The sequence below is a fragment of the Chaetodon auriga genome, chromosome 5 (genome assembly GCF_051107435.1).
Source record: "Chaetodon auriga isolate fChaAug3 chromosome 5, fChaAug3.hap1, whole genome shotgun sequence".
In the NCBI taxonomy this organism is placed as follows: domain Eukaryota; kingdom Metazoa; phylum Chordata; class Actinopteri; order Chaetodontiformes; family Chaetodontidae; genus Chaetodon; species Chaetodon auriga.
The window spans coordinates 21797188-21822911 of record NC_135078.1 but is presented as its reverse complement, the minus strand read 5'-3'; the positions used below and the strand labels follow the sequence as shown (position 1 = coordinate 21822911).

Genomic DNA, 25724 nt, shown 5'->3' with positions numbered 1-25724 from the left:
ATCCTCAGTGGGATCAGCAGTGCGAGCAGCCCTTTCAATCTGATTCAGTATTTTGTTTTATGAAATTTATATAGCACTCACAATAATAAATACATCTGAAAATAGACTTTAAAATATATATATTTATATGGAAAAGGGAAAAATGCACATATATAAGGGCATATATAAAGATACCTACATATAGCATATACGTATTTAAAGTAAGTAAAGACTTTAAAAAAGAGGGGGGTGAAAGGTGGTAGCAACTTAAGTACATGTACTGGAAACACACCTGCACACATGTCATCTGATATATTGCAGTTATTTAGGTATGTAGGTAACCACTTCCATTTTTGCAAAAACATATTAGGTATATGTTGACTTGCTAGGAATGTGAACCATATTTTCTTTACACGTGTGTGAGGGGAAGCCCTATAATTTAAACTTTAATAGGTTTCAGTAATAATAGAGGATTGTATCAGTGACATTTCTGAAAAAAGTGCAGGGGCTGAGAGTTTCAACGTGCAAAAATAGCCCACATTACAGAGAGCAACCCTGCATGCCATGCTCTCCACTCGGTGTGACCTCCTCCCACCACGCGCCGCAGAACGAGCTCTGAGGTCACAGCTGCAGCGTGCGGGGGATGTCAGGGCAGGCCGGGTGGAAACCTAGACCTGAGAGGAGAGGTTTTTGTTGAAGGGAAGATTTAGAGATTCTCTCCTGCTTTCAGGACAGAGGGCAGGAGTGAAATTTGTACCATAGCTTCACAGCTGGAGACCCCCGCACCCCCCCCTCCACCACCATGACCCAGTGACTCTGTGGTGTTTACAACCCAGTGATAAAACATGAGAACACCTTGAATGAGCAGCAAAATATTGGCATGAAAACCAGGAGCACTCCTAAGAGAAGCTTGTACAATAACCATGTTAGCACCATGGCTGATAATTCAGGAACATCTTGCAAGAGTAATTTTTCAACTTATTTTTTTCTTAAATGCTGAAATGTGTATTAACATGCCACTTGATGAAGAGGTCACATGTTCTTAGACATTAGTAGATCCAGGTAAAGAAATATAGTTAGCTGAGATGATATCATGTTCACATATCAAATTGCGTGTGTGTGCATGCATTATGGAGGTGTTTGACCGAGCATGATGACTGGAAATGGGGGAAAATGGCCAACCAACATGTCCCAAATTGTGGCTCTCTGCATTTCTGTTTGTGTATGAATGAAACAAACAAGATGCCAAGCTACCTGTTTTCCCCTGCTTGTGGTCTTTATGCTAACTAAATGTCAAACTAAAGGCATAGTTCATCATTTTGGGAAATATATAGATTTTTTTGCTGAGAGGTGGGTGAGAAGATTAACACCACTGTCATGTCTGTATATTAAATATATCTTAGCTTAGCATAAAGACTAGATGCAACAGGAAACAGGCTCTGTCCAAATGTACGTATATATCAATTATCAGACTTGACGTACTTACAATTACTATGCCAGCCACTTAGCAAAGCCCTATCCCTAAATATCAACATCACCTTAACTGTAAACTCAATACAGTCTGCTAAAATTGGATTGAATATCAATATTTGATAAAAAGAGAAGGGAGAGTTTAAACCTTGACTTAAAAATCTCATTGTTTCAACTTGATAACCACTGGAGTGTAAAAAAAAATCTATATATTCATAGTTATTATAATGATATCACCAACATAGATGGAAATGAGAGCTGACAGATCTTAGTATGTAAGAGTCAGATTTCCATATGGGGTGCTCCTGATGTGAAACAAAGGAAAGGCACGTAAGTAACCTCTGGTGTGTAAATGTGGATGTTTGCCCCGAGTCATTTGCCTGCCAACAGACATGAAGACTCGGGGGAAATGAGGTGTGACACACGGGCCCACACACGCCAGGTTGTGGCAGTTGTTGCTTTGATGATCCCTGCGAGCTTATGGGTCTCCAGGTGAAACGCAGCTCCTTGTCCCAGACGTTGACTGTAAATATCCTACTGTTGTCTACACCACACAAGTAGGGGTTTGACTTTCTCTTCACGCCCTTTCATGCTATTTTGCCTGATGTGTTATTCACAGTCTTCCTGAGAACTTTCCTGATTTGTTGCATTACAAAGCAACAGCTCAGTAGATTATTATCCTTTGTTTTGTGCATTCTGGACTGTCTGCATGGAACAATGGGAGGAGATTGCTTCTGATTATTTGGAAGGTGCTGATAATTGATTATGATATTTGAGCCTCGTCTGCAGCAGTCAGGAGACTACAAGCCCTATTGGGCAACCAGCTTTGCGATAACCCCACACCTGGCCTGATGGTGAGATATAAACAAAAGGAGCCTTGATCAGCTCAAGATACCCATCTTAAAATAATCTCAAGCACAGCATTCGAACAGTTGGCAAAAGCAAACTTCTTAAAGATGAAAGCAGTCTGTGTTCTTGCATACCCAAAAATCAAAGACCACCTATGCCTCTTGGTATGTAAGATCATGTGAGGTGACATTGATAATAAAACCAATTTGTTTTCAATCAGAGAGAACATCTTGTGCTGAGATTCCTCTGTGTTTTCAGAAACAGGCCTTGATTATTGTTCTGCCCTTGCCTTCAAAGTAAGCTTCAATAACACTGCCTCTCTCGCAGGTGTCAAAAGTACAAGGCCCCGAATACACACTGTCACATTCTCTCTTTCTGTCAAATGATTCCTTTCTGTCTTTGCACTTTGTTTGCCATCAAAAAACATCAAGCAGGGGCCTGCGTGTTGTTTTCAGGCTTGCTATTTTGTGTTTTTCTATGTGAGTGTGTGAGTGCATGCATTTTATGTGCACAGTGGGTGTGCCCTCACATAGTAAGCGATGATGGCTTGTGACGGCCTGATTGATTTCTGGCAAAAATAAAGCAAGCCGAGGCTGCACCGAGACAGCAGGTGGAGATTTCTGTTAATGGCAGAGCGGCCCAGCCAGACTCCACTGGGACACCTGGAGTGAGTGCGGTGCTCTTAAGGTCAGGGAACAAGTGTGTGTATGTGTGTATTCGGCATGCTGAACACAACACAAACAAACAGAGTTACTGAAGCGTAGCGTAATGCTTGATACAGGATGTGTGTCTTTATCCACATTCATTCAATAAAATATAATTGGCTATTCACTTAAACCCTCCTCTCAGCAGCAATTGTCCACCCAGTTAAAGAAAAGATAGCAAGGCGCAGCTTGTCTGGCAAGCTTTTGATTTCTCCACTTGTTGTGTGCATGGGCCTGAAGAAAGAGAGATATCAAGTTTATAAAGAGCTTTGGGGGTGGTGTCTTTTTTCCAACCTTTCCTAAACTAATAATACAAGAGCTGAAGTCTAAGGAATGCATTAAACAGTGTGTTTGCCTGCCATAACATACGCTACAGATGTTAGCATGTCTGGCTGACTAGTTTACAAAGTACGGTAGTAACCAGGTGTTATTTCAAAAGCCAAGGGACTTATCGTTGGCCAAATACATTATGTGGCCTTACAGATTATGTTGAATAAATGAAGCCCCATTCTGTGGCCACTTTAGGGGAGCTAATGTTAGCGGCTATGTCCTGCTTTGTTTACACTGGAGCAGCCTCTGCCAAACAGGTTATCCAAGAGCGTTACCTTCATCACAACACTGCCGCTCCTCATCCTATAAGCCTTTTCTCCTGTAACATTAAAACTGAAACGTGCTGTCTGAAATTATGTACAATAAAGCATAAATCTAACCTCCTCCATCTTGCTAGTTCAAGTTAGCGAAGCAGCTAAAGAGATGATATGTCAGAATTAAATCTTTTTCCTTTTCAGACTTGCAGTAGGCTATAATATTCTGACTAACTAGCTCTACTCTGAATAATAATGGGATTTCCAGTGAGTGCAAGTACGTCAAGTCTTTTATTTCCATGTCTTCTATCAGCTGGTGAGGATACTGACTGTTAGCAGGGACATGCAGCTTTAGCATTTAGCTTTAGCTTCAGTGTTGTACCATGATGTCACATATCTAGTTCTTTTTTAACAGAGCTACAATTTTTAAATGAGTCTGCTGAAAACATAAAGAATTTAGGCAGCAACGGCGCAAGGTCATTTTCAGCTAATCTAACTGATGAAGCTAAAGTTAGCATAATTAGCTAGTGACAGCTGATGAAAGAGAGCGACAGTTGTCATTTCAGCACAAAATCAACCGTCACCAGCTAGAAATGAGAAAGCCGTGTCTGTATGAAATCAATCAATCAAAGATGACAAAAAAATTGATTGTTAAATGTGGCACTGTTATCTTTCTGAACTGTCTGTGCTGTGCGAGAACGGAAAGCTTGACAGGCAAAGCGACATAACTAAGGGGGTGCGGGCTTATGAATGGAAGTGAATGGTCAATTGTCCCTAAGAAGATCCCTTTATGTCCTGTGAGGGTGTTGCTTCCTGCCTCCACCCACACTTTTCTCATCTTTTTTCCCTTTTCTCCTATTTTTTCCTTTTTCCTCTCCTTTGCTGTGGTGGCTGTGGCCGGGTGTCCTCTCACTTCTCCTCCCCACAGGGCCCTCTCCCTTATTCAGTTCCCCCTTATCTGCCACATCAAAGGATCTCATTACGAGCTGTGACACCAGCCCCACCCTGAGCCAACCTGTTCCTACCATCACATTTAAATAGCATCACATTGTATTCATAATAGGTAATGTCATGCACTGCAGTCTCTGATGTCTCACTGATCCCCCTTTCCTTTTCTTTCCGTTCCTTTCCTTTCCCTTCCTTTCCTTTCCTTTCGTCTCTTTTCCTTTCCTTTCCTTTCCTGTCCTTTCCTTTCTACTTCTCTCTTCCCGTTTCAACCCCACATGCCCGACAGACACCCCTCTATAAAATTCTCTTTTATTTATGGCTTGTTTGCTTTTTATAAGGCAGCTGTGTAGACCAAAGTCGCTCGTCTTGTTTGATGTGCACATCTCTCATCTGTGATTACGAAGTGAATCTTAAAAAAAAAGGACAGGCTGTTAAATGAAACGACTGGAGTGGAGCCTCCTTAGTGAAGATAATTCTGCACGCATTTTATTTGCCATCTCTCCATCGACAGCCCATAATTTGTGTCTGGGATCCTTTCTGAAGACCCCCAGCACTCTTTCCAGCGGACAGAGGGGCTTGGTTTGGCAATCCCATCTGGAAACTTCGGCATCACAGACCCTACCTGTTAGCTCAGTCCCAGAGCTGCAGCCAAGGCCGTAATTAACAGGAGTGGGGTCCCACTCTCGCCGCTCGCTGCCCTCATTTACCCACTTAATTTATTTACTAAACAGAACATTGGCTCAGCTCCTCTCATGTTCCGGGTAACGCTCTCCACACCGGCAGGGCTGTTAAAGAACAGAGCAGAGCTTTCCTTGTGTGTCATAAATAATCTCTGTGGCAGACTTTACTGGGGCTGCTGAGCACAGCCAGAGATGAATCTGATTGTAATAGCGGATGGGGAGCTTTCGTGAGCTGCATTCATCATGACCAATGTGAAGACAATAGTGTCCGACAGGAATAATGGATCTTTAACTTTGTCTCCTCTTTGTGCTCGCTAGTTTGACAGATATCACTCATTCCCCACCTACAGACAGCCAATTAAACCGGTATACAGTCTAACCTAGATGCTCTCACTCGACTGACCCAGCTACAGTATGTAGGTGTGTGCGTGTACACTTTGTGTGCAGCGTAGTGGTGGGGGAGAGGGCACATGCAGAGTTTAGGCAGAGAAAGCACAACTGCAAGGACAACTTCTCCATCTCTTCCAGACATTTATCTGACACTTGAGAGTAATAGATGAAGGTTGCAGCATTTTTGGAAAGGGATGCCAGAGTTTTATTTCACAGGATGTTTTGTTTTTCCCGTAGAGGATTTATTTTGGCAGGGCTGTTACTCAGAAGCACTGCTCTTTCCTCCCTACTCTCTTCCTCTCTATCTATCTCTGTCCTCTCTTCATCTCCATCCTTTATTTCTCTCCGAGGCGCTGTCTCTTCCTTACAGCCTCCCCTCCGTTTGATAAACTTTTGAGATTTTGTATAACAAAGCACACAAGAAACAGCAGCCACATGAAAAAAAAGGACAATCACACTGTCAAGGTGCTTTGAAGAGCAGAGCTCTGCAGCAGCAGATTAATGTCCTCATAAAGCGAGAGAGCTGATTTTGATGGAGGACTTTATAGATTTTGTAGGTGGACCACCTCCTTTGGGTGATATTTCTTTTCTCTTTTGTTCTACATACTTGAGGTAAAAGAGAGAAAGGGCGGGGAAATGAGAGTGGGAGTCAGCACAGGGGTTGACGGTGACAGTGACAATAACCAGATCAGCTACACAGTCAGTCATGTATATGAAAATCTCTGCCTTGTGGGAGAATAGCATACTGTTTCAATGATTATTACCTCTCAGGAACAATAGACAGTATGTATCGCCTTTAGCCTTGTCCTCCTAATGCACACACACACTCTCTCTCTCACACACACACACATTTCAGACAGCTGAAAACTGCCACTGATATTGCACCATGAAGAGGCAATTGTCCAGGAATGATTGGCCCCTTACAAACAATGAATCACTAGTTACTATGGAAATGGAGTCAAAAAGAAAACAGCAGTGGATATTGACGTGGGCAGGTAATGAAATGATAATACCCCGCAGATGGAACGCTTGTCTAGGAGTCATTGACCTTGATTCCTCCCAGAGTTCCTTTCTGTTCCCTCTGCTTCGGGTTGATAAGAGCAAACAAGCAAACGCGCAGCATCAAAAGATCTGTCAGATCGCTTTTGTCTAACTACTCATTTAAAATGTACAGCAAACGTGAAATATTTCAGAGTTTTACCCATACCGAGCAGTGTGTATCTGTGTTTGATGATAAACAGAAGTGAGGGTCTATCCTCTACTGGTGAGTAAAGACTACTGGAGTGATAACTCAGATGGTGTTTGCTTTTTATAAAATCAAAAGCAAACAGCAGCCCTTCCTGAACGTTAACTATATGTGATTGCATATTTGTCTGGAGGGCAAATGGAGAGTCTGTGGAATACAAAAGCTTTATGCTATATATCCTCCCTTTTTGGTTGAGACCTTTTGATGAAATTCAATTTGATGGCCCAAACTGCAGTAAAAGGAGAAGCTTGATGGAGGAGAGTTGAGCCTGAGCCACGCAAGCCAGGGTAAGGAGACCTCCCTCTGGGCCTGGCAGCCCAATCCAGTTTATTGATTTCCTGTCCTCTCCTTCAACATCTGGAATGCGCCATACCCAATAGATTATGACAAACGTGCCCGCCAGAGACCAACGATCCTCTAATTGAACTTGATGGACTACAGTTGAGGATCAAAGGTTGGGAAAATTCAGTGACATAGCAGGTTTCTCTCCTCTTCCCAAAGACACTCCTTCAAACTCTGTAAAACAGACCGAGGTCTCGGGGAGAAAAGGTGTGTCTTCCGTCCAGCCGTCTCTCCTCTCTTGTCTTCTCCATGGCCGTGGACAGCTAGACTTTCACCGCACCGCTGAGCACAATGGAGTCAGTGCTTTACAATAACAACCTCCTGCCAAAAGCACAAAAAAACAAGGCAGGAGAAAAGCTCAGTGCTCTATTTTGATGAAAGTAACAAGCACAGCTTGTTGTAAATAGGCTTTCTGAAGCCTGAGGCAGCTTTTCTCCCCAGGGGACGTGCTTTCTGCATCTCTCCCAGGGTTGCTGTCGCCAAAAGGTTCTCTCTGTAAGGGAAAAAGGAGGCACAAACAAGAAGTTGCTTCAGCTCTTCTGGCAAGAGGAAATCATCCCTCAGAAGGGCACACTAGCTGGGATTTACCATCCATTCAGATTAGGAATAAGATGTTTGGGTTACAATACGTGATTGTGTATGGACCTTTTTGCTAGCTGCATTGTTAGGATTACAGTCCAGGTGCACACAGAGACACATTGTTAGCTGAGAGTGTCGAGGTGTTGAGCTACTGAGGAAAGAGGTAGCGCCCCGTCTGCCTGTGAGCTCTTCCTCCTGATCCCTGATAACTCGGATGTGTGCTTATTCAAATGGGTTTTGCTCCGGGCACCCTCTTGCAAATCAGGTGCCATCCGCACTGGCATTGTCACACAAATTAGAAACGGATGTTTTGGGCAGAGCAGAGGTGCAGAGTCTGTGGACATAGTTAGTCCTGGTTTCTTTGACGTGTTAGTGACTTTCTCCACACCTGCACAAGAAGCTCAGCCACGGGACCAAGTCTCTCACCTCTTTCTCCCTTTAAGAGGGGAAAGGGACGTAAAAGATGATTGTCTCCGAGCCGCCACCCACATTTGAGAGTAGTTTTTTTCTTTTAATAAATCTCCTCAAACCTCTCTCTTCAGTTACCTTTCTCCCCAATGCCTATAAGCCCCTCTGATCCTTTCCAATAATAATGGCATTGCCAGCCAATCTCTCTGAAAATGGGTTCAGCGCATACCTAATCCCATTTAATTACTTAGACACACAGGGCTCAGGACACACTCCTCAGGCAGCGGCCCCCCCTCTGTAAGCATGCCCTGTTTGCACCCCATCCACCTCTTCTCATGAATTATGGATCCCTGGCTGCAAGGCAAGGGGTGATCATTCCGCCTGCTCTGTCATAAGGCTCAGGGAGAGCCTTAGCTCAGTGTAAATATGGTGCCTGTCTGGGGTTGAGGTGCCCTATTGTGCATGGTATTAAAAGCTCACCACTCTCCCTCTCAGTCCCTCCACCGCTGCAGTGCTCACAGCAGGGGGGCAGGGGTAATCGCACAGGCCTTCCAGCACTCTGCTCAACTGCAGCCGGGCTCACGCTGACCGGCATTATGGCTGACAGTCATCATACCTGAGAGGTGGGGAGGAATGAAAAGGAGATGGAAGCTGAAAACTGGAGAAATGGGCTGAATCAGCTCGACTTTACTGTTGATTTGTCAGCACAAATGCCGTTTTACACAGTGAGAAAACATCAACACTTTCAGTGTGATCGAATGTCAAAGTCCGCCCAACCCTGTGCTCAGGGTGATGTAATGGTGATATGACTCGAACAGACAGTCCCTGAATGATAAGACTTTTTGAATGCCAGGCAGTGGCTGTTTGCTTTTTTTAACAGGGGTATCTCTATGCTATCTGTTCATTCTGAGATGCGGCTGTTGATTCCAGTTGCTGCCACAACATTAGCGGCTGAGTAGAGCGGAGGATCACACTGGATAAATCATGTTGTCCACTCCTCATGTGCTCAGCTGACAGGATCAGACCTCTCCTTCCCAACTGCTATCAGATGCTTCAACCGCACACACTCCTGGGCATGATATACCATTCTCTTGTGTCACTGGTTGGAAACATGATGACATGTTTATTGGGAAGAAATGTCTACAAGAGCCTTCATCAGGATTGTATACTACATTCACCGAAACAGCTAAATAAAGTACAAGACGGCCACCTAAGGACTCTATAATTGGCAATGTCACAGTTCTCCCCTTGCCTTAGGAAAAGAAAAGAAAGATGATGTCTGTGTCAGCTCTGAGATGGTTCGATGCTGTCTGTCAGGGCCCTGAGCACATTTCCCTGAGCTTGATACAGACAGGGCTTGTCTCGCTGCCCTCAGCAGCAGACAGACGTCTCATCTTTATCTCTCCAGATTTCTACCTAATCTGTTTCTCTCCCCTTGGCCTCTCTTCATGAATCTGTCATAAATCATTTTTGGATTCTGGCCCCGTTTGCACAGACGGTTTCATAAAGGGAGAGGAATGGGCATCAGATATCCAGACTAAATAGCGATCAAATTACACGGGATATGAAATGCTGTAGTTTGGAATCCATTATACTACTCAATAAGAGTCTTCTCACTGTAATATGTCAGCTCTGGCCCTGAAGGGACAAAAGCACAGATGGTACTGTATATGTGCAATATGCATATGACTGAACAGTCTAATAACTGTGGTTGACAGCTGAGTGAATAACATACAAGCTGAGTGTACACAAATTGTTCAAAACACAAGCCTGCTTCCATATGAGTCTTAGCGTATGTACATTAAAATCTGCCTGATTGCGGCTTATTTTGTGCATTATGCAAGGAAGCTCCAAACACAATAAAACAGTTGGGGACTTTGAAAATGAGTTCACAGTTGCTTTCAAACCGCCCACACCAGGTGCTCTTTTCCACAGATGAGGGTTCATGGTATGCTTAGCCTTCTTTGCTGGTTACATTGATTCTGCAGGTTAATTACAATGTGTTTTTTTTTTGTTGTCACTTTTTTTCATTTTAAGGTTCACATGAAAACAACTAATTACATTCAATAACAAACTCAAGCGATTATTGCATTAAATGGACTGGACCTATCTTCCTCCATCTGTTAAAACCACTGCCTTTTTTTTTTTTTTTTTTTAAAGGGCTCTTCATTTTGACAAGTATCATTGAAAAATCCCGTCGCCATGGCAACGGCAGACTCATTACATTTAATCCACTAATTGCAAACTAGCTCCACAATTGGCTGTAATTGCTTTGGGGACACGTTGGTATGCAGAGCAAGGCTACTTCTGCCGGCGTCGGACAAAGGCCAGAAATGAAAGATGGTGCAGTGGAAACCCCGCCCACGAAATCCAACAATCCCCAACCGCACACACACACACACACACACACACACACACACACACACGACAAAAAAATCTGTGCACGCTCCATCCTCATCATCCAAGCATTCCTAAATCTCCTAGCACAATATTAATTAATGGGGATGGTTGCCATGGTGATTGATCACCATATTCTCTGTCAGCAGTATTTAGTCAAATGGGCCCTAATGTTTGTTTGTTAATGGAGCAGTAAACAATACCGGTGGAAGTCTTTTATTACCTCCTCAGCAGCTCTGCTAGCACCTGGGCCATTCAACAGCACGCTGTACACCCAACATCAAATGAAAGAGAGGAAATCTGCTCGCTCTGATGAACTGCCGTTCCTTTAGCTCTCATGGTTAGTGAGATTGGGCAACGGAGACGGATAGCGACCTAACATGCTGGTGTTGTAATATGTCTAATAATAGTGAAGCCATTATAGACTGCAAAAATCCCTGCTACGTGTAAAGACTTGAAAAAAACAGCTAAATTATAAAGGACATGAGAGTGCACTCAGTGCTCGTGTGGCGGCCCAAACAAAGGATTCTTTCATGAGATCAGCGGTATTTATGTTCATTTAGGTAAAGTCTTTGATGGCGTCAGTGTCGTCCCGAAAATTAGTCACGCAAATGACAGTCAATGAGAACGTATAGGATGACCAATGTGAAAACTGCTTTGTGTGTGTGTGAGCGTGCGTGTTTGTGTGTGTGTTCACGTGTTGGTGTTAGAGTATGTTTTAGTGTGTGTGTATGAGTCAGGGCACTGAACAAACCCAAACCCCTTTGAAGAGTGAAAGGCTCAAAGGATGGAGAGGCAATCCGAGAACTTCACAGGCGCAGAGGGGAAATTGCCTTGAACCTTGAGGTGTATGAAAGTGCAATTTGTGTCCCATCTGTTCTGCTTCCCTTCCATTAGGAGGAAGGGTGCTCTAAGGCCACCGAGGAGAAAATGCCCCTGTGAGGGTCCCTGGGTACACAGAGCCTCTTGTAGATTTAATTTGCCAGACCAGTCATTCCCTTTCCTTCTCTGTACTATTAGAGCTTTGAATGTTATTATCTCGGCCCTCTTTGTCATTTTTTCTCTAAAATCAAACAACAAATTTTGGTTCAGGAAAATTTTAAATGTACCTAAGAAAAGGAGCTTTTGGATTCATGTCTCTATGTGATAGTGATGTTAGATTTGGGAACGAATCTTTCTTTTTGAATGACTCTTAAGGAGGAATGAGTTTTACAAACTGAAGTGATTTAAAACTGCTGTCTCTGAATGGTGCATGCGCAGTAGTGCATAAAGGCCAGGTTAACCTCCGACTCAGAGCGGATCTCTGAGTTCACTCGTTCATTCTGCGACAGACTCTCCTCCAACGGGCTAACCCAGTAACACAAAGAGGCCAGCGACGGATTTGGTGAGTTTCTGTCAAGTGTGAATGAAATGTGCCAATCAAGCCAGCCTTCGGTTGATAAGAGAGGAGCTTGATTTGAGAAGGTGTCGGGTTGTGTTTTTCTGTTCAGTAAGAAAAATGTTGTAACAATATTTCCATTGTTGACATTTTGTGAGTTTTGTTTTGTCTATATATTTGACTAAAAAAACTAAGGTTTTGTTCAGATTGAAAAATTGAAAGCATCGTGTCAAGAAGGCTAGCCAAGCCAATGCGACCGAACCAACATCATTTCGAAAATTTTGACCGAACCTGGGCGGCCTCTGCGTGGTTTGCTGTGGTAACAATGCAGGTGTCAGTAACTATGAACGCTTCCAAGGCTTTCCATTACGGAAGATGAGAGACAGAGATCGTCATCCAGCCCTCCAAACAACAGGAAAATAAGTCGCAGCAGAAAACTGGTTAATGCTGGGATGCGTTTCCGTTGTTCTGGATTTGACGTCATCGTTGTTTGTCGTGTTGTGAGTGACACAAAGGACCTTTGAAACTGGATTTGAGCAGAACGAGATGCAGCTGTAGAAATCTGATTGGAATTTTTAAACCACATCCAAATGGTTTAATGTGGATCTGATTTATAAAAAAAATCCTTTTTTTTTCTGTCCAGACCACTCGCACACATCTCCCAGCTGAACCAAAAGAGATGTTCTTGGGTCGGTTTGCTAGTGGCAGGTGAACAACATGAACTGGGTGAGCCAATAAGCGATTTGGGCTGTAATATTTCCACGCCGTATTGACCATCTCTTCCAGAGGAGATGGGAACATTGGAGAAGAGAGACTGAAAATGAGAGCGAAACAACCCTGCAGCTCTATTGAGAGAAGAGTCTCTCAACCTTCACTGAATCCTGTCTCTGTCATACCTCTTTGCAAAGTGGCTGGATCGACTTCCTTAACTTTTTGCCCTTTCTTCAGAGGGATTTGCATGACAGAAGCCAGGGGAGAAGTTTGTTGCCCGGGCAACGGATTGCCTCCATTTGCAGTTGGAGCAGAGGTGTTACTCGAGGAGTTGGAAACCATGGCATCAGAGATCAGATTAGACGGCTACATGTTTGTCAGAGCTGAGGTGGTAGAGCGCATTACTGACACCAGACACTGTCATTGATTCACATTTTAAATACAGTTTGGAGGAAAGAATCTTTGGAAACATAACCGGTGCATTTGGTAAACTGTTGACCATCTTAGCATGCAGGGATCAGCACACACATGGAGATTTTAGCAGATTATTTCTGTAAAATCTGTGACATGAGTTTGTGTCTGTCAGCGAGTTTCACTTGTTATGTTTGATGCACAACTATTAGTCTTATAAACCAATTAATGGCCACGTCTAAATGTAGGAATGATGTGCATAACAGACCGATGATGGCTGGGTGTTGCAAAGAGGCCAATTCTCTCTTTTGAATTCCTGTTCAGAACTATAAAGAGCTGTAATGGACTTGGAGTGGCCTTAATTGGCCTTTTAGTAATAATTTTTTTTTTTTTTTTCAGTTTATTCAGTTCTCTTCCTGAGCAAGCATAGCATGTCTGCCGTGGGATTTGCAATCGTATTTATTGACAATTATTTATTTTGTGTTTTATCTTTAACAATGGCGTCTACTTCTATCTATTTTCACTGCCTTAAAATACAGTAAACCAACTTTTATTAAGTATGAACACGTGCATTGCCTCTGCTATTTACGTCATCCAAAAAAACTTTTTGTTGTCAGCAAGGTGTGGTAACTTCAGAGGAACCCTTTTAAAAGGAGTAAGGTCGTGGGTGCAGACACCTCAGCCCCTTCCCCACTGATATAGCGAATCCTAATGGCACCTTTCGCTGAAGCGCTCGTCTCGACAAATTGATTTCCATGTGTGAAACAGAGAGTTGTCCCCGGAGACAACAACTCCTAAAACCCTCTTCACACATATATGCTGCTAATTTAGAGGAAAGGACAGAAAATGAATGTGAAATCGAAATGGGGTTGCTTTGCAAGAGAATATTAACAGTCGAATGGGCGAGGAGGTGTGTGCAGTTGGCGATTAGAACCACAGTTTATATAGAGGAGAGAGCACAAAGTCCCTATTGCCAACTGTGAAACAAATGGCATCTAAATTGAATAATTCAGTCTGGGGGAGAAAGACGTGGGATTTGCACACAAAGACTGACTGACAGATAGAGTGAGAGGAGAGGCAGCCAACCTTTAACAGAGCTGGAGAGAAAAGACAGTAAATGGCAAGTTAGATTAATAGATTGGCAAGGTCTCACAGAAGATGGGATAATAATTCACCAAGCAAAAGAAAGGCAGCTTTTTTTGAGGTCAGAGTTGAGTGAGGAGGAATTATGAAGATGGAAATATGAATATTGAATAATGCAGTCAAGATCCTTTCTTGAAACAAAAAAGGGATTAAGAGTGGTAGGAAGAGTCAAAGGTTAGAAGCAGTTATGGAGAAAGATAGAAATGAATCAGGTGGGTGTAGAAGAAAAAAAAAAAGAATCCGTGAAGGAAGTGAAGCGTAGTGGAGACAGAACAGCTGGAGAAATAAGAGTGTGCAGTGCTGGAAGGAGGTCAAGGTGTTATTAAAATCCACATCCAGCATTCACCATCGAGCTCGAGCGTTCACCCCTGTCTGTGCACCTTTAACCGGCGGCTGACGTGCAGACATGAAGCTGCAAACGGACATGTAAATGAACACCTGGATTTCTGAGGCTGTCTTCGGATCCAGTTTCTTACAGTGTAATTTTAGCTGAAAAAAAAAAATCACTCCAAAAGTCATTTATGTCATGGTGAAATGGGAAATGGACTATTTAATTTTTACAAAGCAACCTCTAACTCCGGCTAATTGCATGCAGCTTATTTCAGCTGGTTTTTCCTCCCATGTGAGGTGACTGCATGTTTCTATCCTGCTCTGTCTCTCTGCCCCCCCCCCCCCCCCCACACACACACACACACACACACACCTCGGTTTGAGATTTTCTCTGATCTCATTCACTCTTTGTGCTCTGAGCTAAGATGTCCTGCTGGGATTGTTAACCAGCTTCCAACACAGACTTTTAACCTGCTCTCTCATTCATGGTTGAGTCAAAACCTTTTATTTTCTACCATCTCTTCTTTGTCTGCTTATTTTGTGACTGATGTTGTGTCTGTGAAGCGGCTACTTAAGACAATTTACTGTGAGGTTTCAAACTTTAAAGCTATAATCAATATTTTATATTACCAGTGGGCAGGGGAGGGTAGTAATGCATTACAAGAAACACAGAAAAGCAGTTTTGTAAGTACTTTGCAAGTTCCTTTTTTTTTTTAAATGTAGTGCTACTCTTTACTCAAGTATATTTTCAGCCTGTAATGTACTTTTTAGTTCACTATATTCGCCATTTATACCTTCATTACCACTCGTCTCTCTCACACTCTGAGTGTGTGTGTGTGTGGGGGGGGGGGGGGGGGGGCAGCACATGAGGATGCCAATTTGATGCCAAGCTGCCAGCTGTGTGGAAGAAAAACGAAGCACCACTTGTCTTTTGACCGTGATGTGATGATGACGGAGCAAAACCCAGAAAAGAAACAGCTTCTCTCGACAGTCCCCCCGTACCACTATCAAAAAACAGAACAGCTACATGATGAAGTATTTGCCACCGATATTTCCCTTAGCCCTGGTTCAGACTACAGGATTTTAGCCTGATTTTGACACGATTTTATCGCAGACAAATAACCAACGTTGTGACCGATCGTGAACGACAATCTGGCGTCTGTAGATGTTTGTCGTGTGGCATCTGGGACGCTCCACAACACTCCACGATGCCCCGACGCAAAGACTAGCATATCAGAGTTTTTTGTCTTGACTCGTCGTCTCCCACGACATATTCTTGAGCGTTTACCAGTCAGGTGTTGTCTCCAGAGCGCAGTCAGGTAACCATGGCGAAAAAGAGGAGGAGGAGGGATGCTAATGTCGCTGCTTTCAGGTGGGACAGCGAAAGATGTTTCCCAGAGGGATAAGGACCGAGGCAAAAGACGGAGGGCTGAAAGTGGCTTGTTAACCATTGTGGTCGGAACAAGCCGAGTCGGATAATTGCAAAAATGGTGTAATATTAGCTATTGTTTTATATCTATGGTGATAGAGTTAAAGTAATAGCTACATGCAACACGACAAATCGGTGTTAACAGTTTCACATAAGACAGGTGAAGGTAAGTAACGTACCCTGTCTTGCTTCGCGATGATCCACGTCTTTAGTGGTGTTTCACTGGACATTTGTAAGTAGTTAACCGGGTAAACAACCTTAATATAAACGTCCACATTCAGCACCGCGGCACTAATTTTGCATACCTGGCGAGGACCAAGAACACCAACTGCTCTGTTATTGGCTGCAAGAACCAACTTAAACGTATTCATATACTCTGTGTGTGTGTGTGTGTGTGTGTGTGTTGCTGCTCAATGTAAATGTACTTGATAGAAGTGCTCGGAAGCTAACTATATGCAGTAGCTACGTGTGAAAACGAAATGGTCAATCTGCTCAGTGGGCGTGGGTGTGGAAACTCGCACACAGTGCATCCTGTTACATATAGGCACTGCCAGAACTCAGCTTTCCCGGTCAATATAGCAAACACTGAGGAATTGATTGCTTCAATTGACTACATTTATCATCGATGCTGATTGGGCATCCACATAACATAGTGAATTTTCACTTTTATGTGCCCATGTTGAGTTTAAAACTTGTTTTCACTGCCACCAAGTGGCCAAAAAATCTTTTATCGTCGGTTTAAAGTGAGACTATGTGATTCTTGCTGTACAGCAGCCACTGTGCCCACAAACGTCTGCACTGAAGTAACAGGAAATGTGAGAACGCACTGTAATGGTTGCATAAGTAAAGAAACATCATAAATCAGGACTCAGACATTCGACTTGCACAGCAATATCTATATTAAGTTTGCTAATATTACCCAATATTAGCCACTATAATCTGCTGGTCATACTAGGCTGATATATGGCAGCAGAGCCCCTGAGTGTGCTGAATATGCTGTGTTTGATGTCTTATAAACTCAGCTTGTCAGTTGTCATTTGTTAGAGGAAAATCACTCGCAGCAACAAAAACAGATTTGTGCAGTCTTTTCTTGGGCTGAAATTTTTCCAGTAAATAAATAAAAAAAATTCAAAAATCCTGCAATAAAGGCAAGTGCATACATAAAGGTTATAAATAACAAAGTAGGAAATTAACATCATCAGGGTCATCATTATCATATAATTGAATAATTGCCATCATTGTCATTATCATCATGTTTTCGCCTCCTGTAGTTACAACTTCTCAATTTATAGCATAAATGTCTTTGTAATTTCAGCTTCACAATTCAGTCGCATCGAGGACAATTTGTACGGGGTTAAGTAATTGGACCAAGAATCCAATGAGACAGTTTCAGCGTGGTGATTGCTTCCAGGAGACAGCGGTGCTCGAGTGTTGTGGAGAGGTTGTCTCTAATGTGATTAGCTGTCTGTTTCAAATTAAACACAAGCCAATAATGAAACTAGGGACAAAGTATCCCATTGTCCTTAGCATCCCTACAGATATCCTCACTTCTCTGTTTCTTTCTTTACTTTGACAGCTTTTGTTCCGCCTTTCATTTCCAGCCCTTGTCCTTTTAAAAGACAGATAGTAGAGAAGAGGTGAATGCGTGTGTGTGATTATGTATGTGTGTGTGTGTGTGTGTGTGTGTGTGTGTGTGTGTGTGTGTGTGTGTGTGTGTGTGTGTTTTGGGGGGGTGCAGGGTGGGTGAAAGGAGGGAGCACTGAAATCCCAGTGGCTCTGGGGAGCTGTCAGAACTGATAGTGCTCTATCACTTGCGAACGGAGGTGCAAAATTGGGCAGAGCTGAGCACTGCGCAAAGCAGAGGATGATGGTCCCTCTGTCCACTGGAGCCTGACTGACTGAGATGGAGAGACATGGAAAGTGTTCAACCAGCTGCCTCACAACTTGAAATGAACAAGCCTAAGCAATTCAAAATGCAACACAAGGAATTCAGAGTACAGTAACTGGCAACAGGGACGACGAAATCCTCTGGATTTACTGATGTTTTATCCATAATGGAAATGCCTGACTGCAGATAAGGCTACTGTTTTGAAGTAATGGTTACCTCTTCACAGTGTGGCATTAAAGCAGTACTTCAGCATTTTGTGAAATACGAGTACTCACTTTCTTGCTGAGAGTGTCCACACTACGCAGTACAGATTTCCTCATCTAGCGTGTAGCTTCCATACAAACTCCGTTCACTGATGCAGAATATTTAGTGCAAAACTCCAGAAAAAGGCTCGTCAATGGACCGCGGGTTGGATTTCTTTTGCCTTTTGCAATTTGTTTTGGGGTTTTTTTTTCGGCTGTGAGCAGCTCCTCCACAGTTGTTTCACTTCACATTGTGAAACAAAAGCATGTTCAAAAATCAAGTCAAATTCGGTACTTTTTTGAGTGTAGGTAATTTTCTTTTCCAGAGTGAACACACACTACCCAGTAAGAATGACTGTTTAGTCTGAAACTGGGACACAGTGAAGGACTTTAATCAACTTATATTAATATAACAGTCACATTTTTATAAGATTAAGGTATCTAATTAGTGCAGAGATCATCACAATCCTTCGTTGCACAGAGGGGGAATGTAAGTCAAGCGTATGGGAGGAAATCTGATTTCAAACTGACTTTCCTTTCTGCCTATGTTTGACACACGCCTTGCTCATATGTATGTGTGTTTAAGCTGTTCTCGAGGGTGCATTTCATCAAAGCAGGTCTTAACTAAAACAAAGTGTATTCACTGGCCCCTCACCTGTCACACACACCAGTGCAGGGCTGACTCTGCTTTGTATGGAGAGAGGGGAGAGGGAACATGTGAAACTCTCAAACAACAGGAAGAATAGCTGTGTTCTTGGCAGACCTGCCTCAACCAGCTGCTGTTTGGAGGAAAAGCAACAGCGAAAACACACAATGTGAGTGGCTTCCTTGATAGACAGCAGCACCAATTAAGTTGTTAATGTTTGGTACTCCGGGTTTGTAGGACGGTGATGTTTCAGATTTCGATATCACAATGCAGAACTCGGTATACTACCAGTTGAAAACTACCACAAGGAGTTTTCAACTGGTTATGAAGCTGTCTCAATTTAATAGTGATGCCTCTATATGACCTACATTAGCAAACAGACCATCAGCGAGAAGACTGGCTTCATATTTATTGCCTGTCACCAGATTCCCCGCAAAGTTAGATGAATTGATTTACGACGTGCAGCTCACAGTTTCCCAGGCAAAGTTTGGTAATGCGTAGCAGGAGGAAATTTTTCTTTAGAGGATTTTTATTTTTGGATGTTAAATTTTGTGGTATGTTTTAACAAAACACAACCTCTTCATTGAAGCAGACTATTTTCCATTTCATTTTTAGTAATTCAGAATTTACACCTTACAGTGTTAATATGGAGGTAACAGTTAATTTAACAAGCAGGCCAGTGAGAGAGTTTGTGTAACACTGCATGTAAGTGTTGGGGAAAAATTAACACTGGTTAGTGTTAATAAGAGTTCAATTTTAACTGTAAAAATTCTCAATAATTACATTAAATAAGTGCGAAGGTACCAACTCCAAAAAGAGTAACGTTTTCACACCTTGGTGCGAACCCAGAGAGACACAACTCAAGTGATGAACTCGCCTCTGCCAGTGTTAATTTGGACATGCTGATTTTGCCGTGTTTCGCTTTCTCAACAAAATTACTGTTATCAAGCAACTGAATCTAAATCTGGCTTACGTGTAACTGAAATGTGTGAACACTACTAAAGCTAAACTGACTTTGTTTCACCATCATCATATTACAGTGATTAATCTGACATAACTTCATCATGTTGCATCCTGCAAATAGCTATTTAAAAAACAAAATACAGTGCTCAAAATAAGTTGCATCTTTCTTTCACTTGCCTCCACAACAAATTCACACACCAACAGATCAAGATCTTAACGACACGAGGCGGTGGAAACTTGTAGTTGCTTTAATAAATGAAAGAATACGGGTAAGTGTGTTTTGTTGATATGCTGCCGGGAGCTGCAGCAAGCATAAAGGTGCTGACAAACACCAGGAAAAGGTGTTAAAAAGTGTTTTATTTCCTTACTGGATAGTGACAGCGAGATGTGAGAACTTCTGCTTCAAAGCCTTGCAATTACTGGGACATCACTTCCTACATTAGCTGTTGCAAATCCAGATAGTCTGGGCGTCTCCTCCCGTGTTTCTCTGCTTTTTTATGAGGAGGAAGAGCTGCCATGAGATTTAACAGGCCCAGGTGTGACAGAGGTCACGTTGTGCATGACCCCCCCCCCCCCCCCAACCCACTCAAATACTTTTCTGCTTCTGTTTAATGGAGACATGTAAGGACCTGACAATGTGAAATAAACAACATTTCATCTCTGATCAGCTCCGTGTCTTGTCTAAAGCAGGTTTTGTATTAGAAATGTCGAAATGAACGTTGCTATTTTTTGTTTCCAGCTCAGTTTCTGCTTTTCACACTCTTATGCTATTGCAGTAATTTGATTTTGCTGTCTTTTAAATTACATACGAGTCCCCTGAATAGCAATAACAGTCACCATGTGAAAGCACACACATCCAGAGCATAAAGGGCCCCACATAACCTCAGCTCAGTCTGTCTGCAGACGGCTTCCTGTGTGTACGTTCGGGCTCCGGCTGGTGTCTCATGAAGACATCTCTCGCTGGTCGCACGCAGGAAACCAGATGCTTTTGTGGGTTGTACCAAAACACTGTTCAAGAAAACAGCTTTCTAAGACATAAACATGTGACAATCCCCATGTCAAGTCAAGTCAGCTTGACTGAAACGGCACCTTGAATGAAAGAACGAGGTTACAGAGCACTTCACACACAATCACTCTCAACCAAACGCGTTCAGGAGCACACTGTCCTTTTCAAGCACGAAAAGGTGACAGACTTTCTGTTGAGTCAAAGGCGTTTGTATTACAGCTTTAATACAAAGCCCTGATGACAAAAGACCACAAATAAATAGACCAAAAGTAGAAAAAAAACATCAAAATGTCACCATCTTTGCAACAGCAAGGCCATAGGAAAGAATGCGTCTTATTGCTTTTACTAACATACCAACCGAACACGTTTCTGAAGGTTGCTCCACGAGCAAGGGGCTGCAATAGCAAACACATAGTTCTCCTAGAGAACAGTGTGGGACGGGCGATTGCCAACAGAGGAGACGGAGGGATGTTGTAAAAATACCAAAGTTCAGGAGTAACACTTCTTCGTCTGGATCTGTGTGGCTGCTCTGGCCTCTGATCTCTGTCCTGGCTTCCCCTCTTCTCAACAACATTTGGCTGTCAGTACAAAGTCTCCGGGGAGACATCTATTTGCCAATTGCTGAGACTTAAAATATTGCAAAAGATGCTTGTCTTGTCAAGCACTTGCAACAGCAGGATTTGATATATGCTTACTCACAGTATTATCGTAGCCAACAGCCTTTGACTTCACACTGAATCAAATGGAGTTGGCCAACTGTGGTGCTTATAGCTGCTGAAATGGGGGTCAGCGATGTTATATTCGTTTAAGATGTTGATACTGTCAACAGGACGGAGAAGTCTTGGTTCTAACTGGTGTTTTGGTTTATATGATGGTTTTCGCTTCAGGCCTTTTGCTCTTTCACTCAGCTCTCTGCTTTCATGTTGATCTCTTCTCACTTCTGTCAAAGACATTTAACGCAACACTATGGAGACTCAACCCCGCATAGTGGCGGTGTCATCCTCGCAGCATTATCCCCTCTTATCAAGCCTTCCGTCGACCGTCTTCTTCTGTTTGATACTTCGTGCCCTTGCTCCCTCTCCAGTCTGCTCTTCCTCCCCTGCCACCTCTGGCTGCCCCCGATCTCATCCTCTGTGTCCTCTAACCACTTGACACCTTTTCAGATTCATCCCCATCAGTTGGCAGACAGCGTGCATTTCACCCCGGAGGGCACAATGCAGCGATCCTCACGAATCAATGGCAGATAAATCAATGCTATCTCTTTTTTCCATGCCTCTGCTGCCATCGATTTTTTTTTTTTTTCCTGTTACTTTGCTGTTTGTGGAGACTTGAACTTTGCTCAATTAAACTGAGTTCACTTTCAGGAACAAATTGTAACAGCGTAAGGCTTTCAGCTCAGAGACAGACACTAATGTTAGCTCTGGATGGGGTGTACAAGAGCTTTATTTATGAGATGCCCCATTTGAACAGAAGCTGCAGTGGTTTTTACTGGAGCTGAACCTGGATTTATTGGTATTGTGAACCCTCTTTCAGATGAGGCATGCAAAAGGCTTGCCTTGATAGTGAGGTCTTTGATTTTGAACCAGAGCTAATACGTAAAACAGAGACAAAGCAAATACCCTTTGATCATATTTACTAAGAAAGAAGGAGGCCCAATTAGCATGTGAATAACCCTTGCTTTGGTGTTTTAGTAAAACGCTCATAGGTTTTTTTCTGGCAGGGAAATATCTAATGTGATTTCATATCCAATCTCCAGCCTCTAGATCCTGTCACTGGGAATGATTTCTGGGAAATGCACAGACTCAGACATATTATTTTGAAAACTGCATTTAATATAGCCCACAGAAAATTATCCACTGTGATATTTCGCTAGTCTCTCCATAAATAATTCATTGTTTTTATGTGCCCTCATGCTGCCTTGGGGATTGGAACAGCTGAGTGTTTTCACAACGTATTTGTGTCCAATCTTCTGCGTATTGGGCGCACTCTAATCAAACCACAGTAAACATGCCTTGAATGTTTGTTGAGTCATCTGCTTATCAGCTAATCAAATGGCTTATTTGCCTGCCTGCCTGCCTCACTGGAGCACAACACAGCTCTGGTTGAATATTTTTCAATTAATTGTTCATCTGTTTGATTGACTCAGCAGCCACACGGCGTAGGTGATATGATTGAACTCCACAGGCTTTAATGTATGCTCTATAGGTCCACTGCAGCAATGAGGGGGAGATGTGATTGCAGCGAATACATTTAAGGGATTGCCTAATTCAGGCGCTCTGTCTCTCTGGAAATTTTCACCGTGCCAGGCACACTTTTCACTGTTTTATTTTTTTTTGTCATGTAGCTGTAAGATCACATAAAAACCCCACATGTACATACAGTATGCACCTATTTTCTGTGGAAGAACTAGCATGAAAGTGCAAGTCATAGAGAGAATTTCAAAGGCAGAAGCCAGGACAGCGACATGGAGCTGCCAGGGATTGGTGAGCAATCAGATAGGGCAGAATTGATGACCTGGCTCAGGATGGATTTCTTGGAGCGGGCTGCCAGACCGAGGTAATACTTTCAGGCTCTTATCAGCACTGGCATAAGCTGAGTGCTGCATCACCCACTTCCCAGCGTCAGCTTATTATGAGAGTCCATGATGTGTGATTGCTTGTACTGCCTTTGTGTGTCCCGGGGTCTGCGTGCACTGGACACAGTTGGCAAGAAGATGATGAAGAATACTAAGGCCCTCTGTCAACCCTCCACTTGCCCACTGTTGTAATGCCATCTTGCAAAAATAGGTGTTTTGCAAGGTTTCCTGTGAGTCATATAAGCTGGAGGTGTCAGTGAAGGCATTCTGCAAAGTTAAGTAGACAGTCACATATATGTCATACTTTTTAAAAGATTGTCTGGCTGAATTATATTTAGGTAATTTAACATTTTGAGGGAGTCGGTGGATTTAAAGTACGTGCTGTACGGGTGGCTTTATGCATTATTTTAAGAGTTGTTAAAAGAAATGATCAATATTGAAGGACTTTTTATGTGCACGTGATGCATCCTACATTATAGATGATTTAATAAATGTGAGCTCGTCAAGGACAGCGAACTGTCTCTGAGGTCGTACCAGGATGATCATTCACAGCAGCAAAGTTTCACATTTTGTCCTAAAGGAGTTTCAAACCAGTTCAGTTAAATATCATTTTACAGGCACAATTCATGAACTGTAGATTGATTTTGCATGCTAATCACTGATGATCGTGTCCCTTGTCCCTGTAGACCAGCCACAGAGCAGCATTCCGGCAGCTTGATGTGATTGCTCAAGGGCACGTCTGCAGAGCAGATGCCTGCAGGTTTGAGCTCAGGTCTTCTCATTAAGGGAATGGTGCCTTTAACCTTTCACTGGCTGCTGATAAGAAGAAAAGAGTGATTAAAGATCTCAATCTGCATTCTGCCACGGCAATTTATATCAGACGGTTTTTTTCTTATTCCGCGAATAAACAACGTGGTTTCAGACGCTTGGACGCCGAGCATCTCTATGGTAACAGTCCTCAATTACCGATGATTGGCCAACCCGTGGGAATGTTTCTATTCCCTCAGTACAGTGATTGGTCGGTGGGCGGTCTGTGCAGCCTGACAGTCTGCAGCGTTCCGGGTTATTGTCAGTCTCGGCAGCTCGGCACAAGGGCAGGACCGCATCCCGGAGCTGCCTGAAGCAGCTAGCTCTTTATTCAGACGTAACCATTTCCTATTTGGTTAATATACCAAAGAGCGCATCTTGGAGCTTTGCTATCGAGGTTACTCCACAGCCTCAGCTGGAAATCTGAGTCTGAATCGGGAGGCAAGACATCTCCGAGAGGCTGCCGACACCACGGAGAAAGTGACGGACGGAGCAGAGGCTGATCACCGGGATTTTACATCGCATCAGTTTAGGATATTTCAGGCAGCTGCTTCGGCCTAGCCTTGATTTCTTTCAGGGTACCTTCACACAATATTGCCTAAATAAAAATACTAACATTTGCATGAATATTTCACCTAAGGTCGTCGGCAGTGAGCAGGCGGACCACTTTAAACCCATGCGTAACAGCGGTGGATTTTGGAATACTGCGTAGCAGTTCAACCATCCAGTCTGTCGATTCTCAGTTCTGTTATTTGGAGGAATCTACGAGCGACAAGAAGAGCAACCAGGACCTTTTTATTGTGTCCCGGAGGCTAAACGGTGAAAACCCGAGGCGCACTTGGTGCGCAATCCTTCCGAGGACGCTGCTGAAATTGCCGACCTGCGCTTTTGCCCTCGACAAAAATTGGCAGCCGAGTCGAGAAAAAAAGGCAAAGCTTATTAACTTTACATGCTAGAGGCTATAGTGTGGAATCTAATTCGCAGGGTTACCGGTACAGTGTATTTGCATACCGTCGGAAGAGGAGGATAAACTTAATCAACATTTGACATCGACAAAGCGGCTGCTGGATTTTGGAGAACAGCATGAATCCTTTTTAATTTGGACCACAGAAGTATGAGGCAGATTGCTCAGTGAATGCTACAATCTGCATGGAGTTCTAGTCTGCACTACGGAGCAATTTATGGTAAATATGTTTTATGGTACATTTCTCCTTGTCTAAGTCTTTCGGGTTCAGAGCGGTTTGGGTTTGTAACCATTAGCGTGCTCACTGTCAGAGCCTCGCTGGGTCTTTTTGGGATGGCAAATAGACGAACGGCAGAAAATAACGAATGTTTGTAAATGCTCCCTTCTCCCAGGATGCTGCTCACATAACGATGTCTCAGATTTAAACCCTTTGTTTCCTTGCGTGACCCACAGTAAAGGAAGTGTTGTAAAAATCGACTTGTTAGAGAGCCGCTCCCGAATGGCTTTAGGAACTGCTTTGATGTGTAATATTGGTCTTTTCAAGTATGGGTAGCAATTAAGTGTATTGTCGAGGGTATTGCACCGCAGGCACCGCAGGCAGGAATATGTGGCACTGGAGGAGTTTGCGGCTCAGAGCAAAAGGTGCGAATTTTTC

At 43.2% G+C, this 25724-nt stretch overlaps 1 protein-coding gene across 1 annotated transcript in view; it reads left to right on the top strand.

Annotated features, from left to right (window-relative positions):
• Positions 1 to 24369: 24369 nt before the first annotated feature.
• The window catches only part of fam222aa (family with sequence similarity 222 member Aa), a 45786-nt gene continuing 44431 nt past the window's right edge, over positions 24370 to 25724 (top strand). Inside the window, exon 1 of the mRNA XM_076729939.1 lies at positions 24370 to 25289. The gene's annotated coding sequence lies outside the window, so the exon portion shown is untranslated. The remainder of the gene's footprint in view (positions 25290 to 25724) is intronic.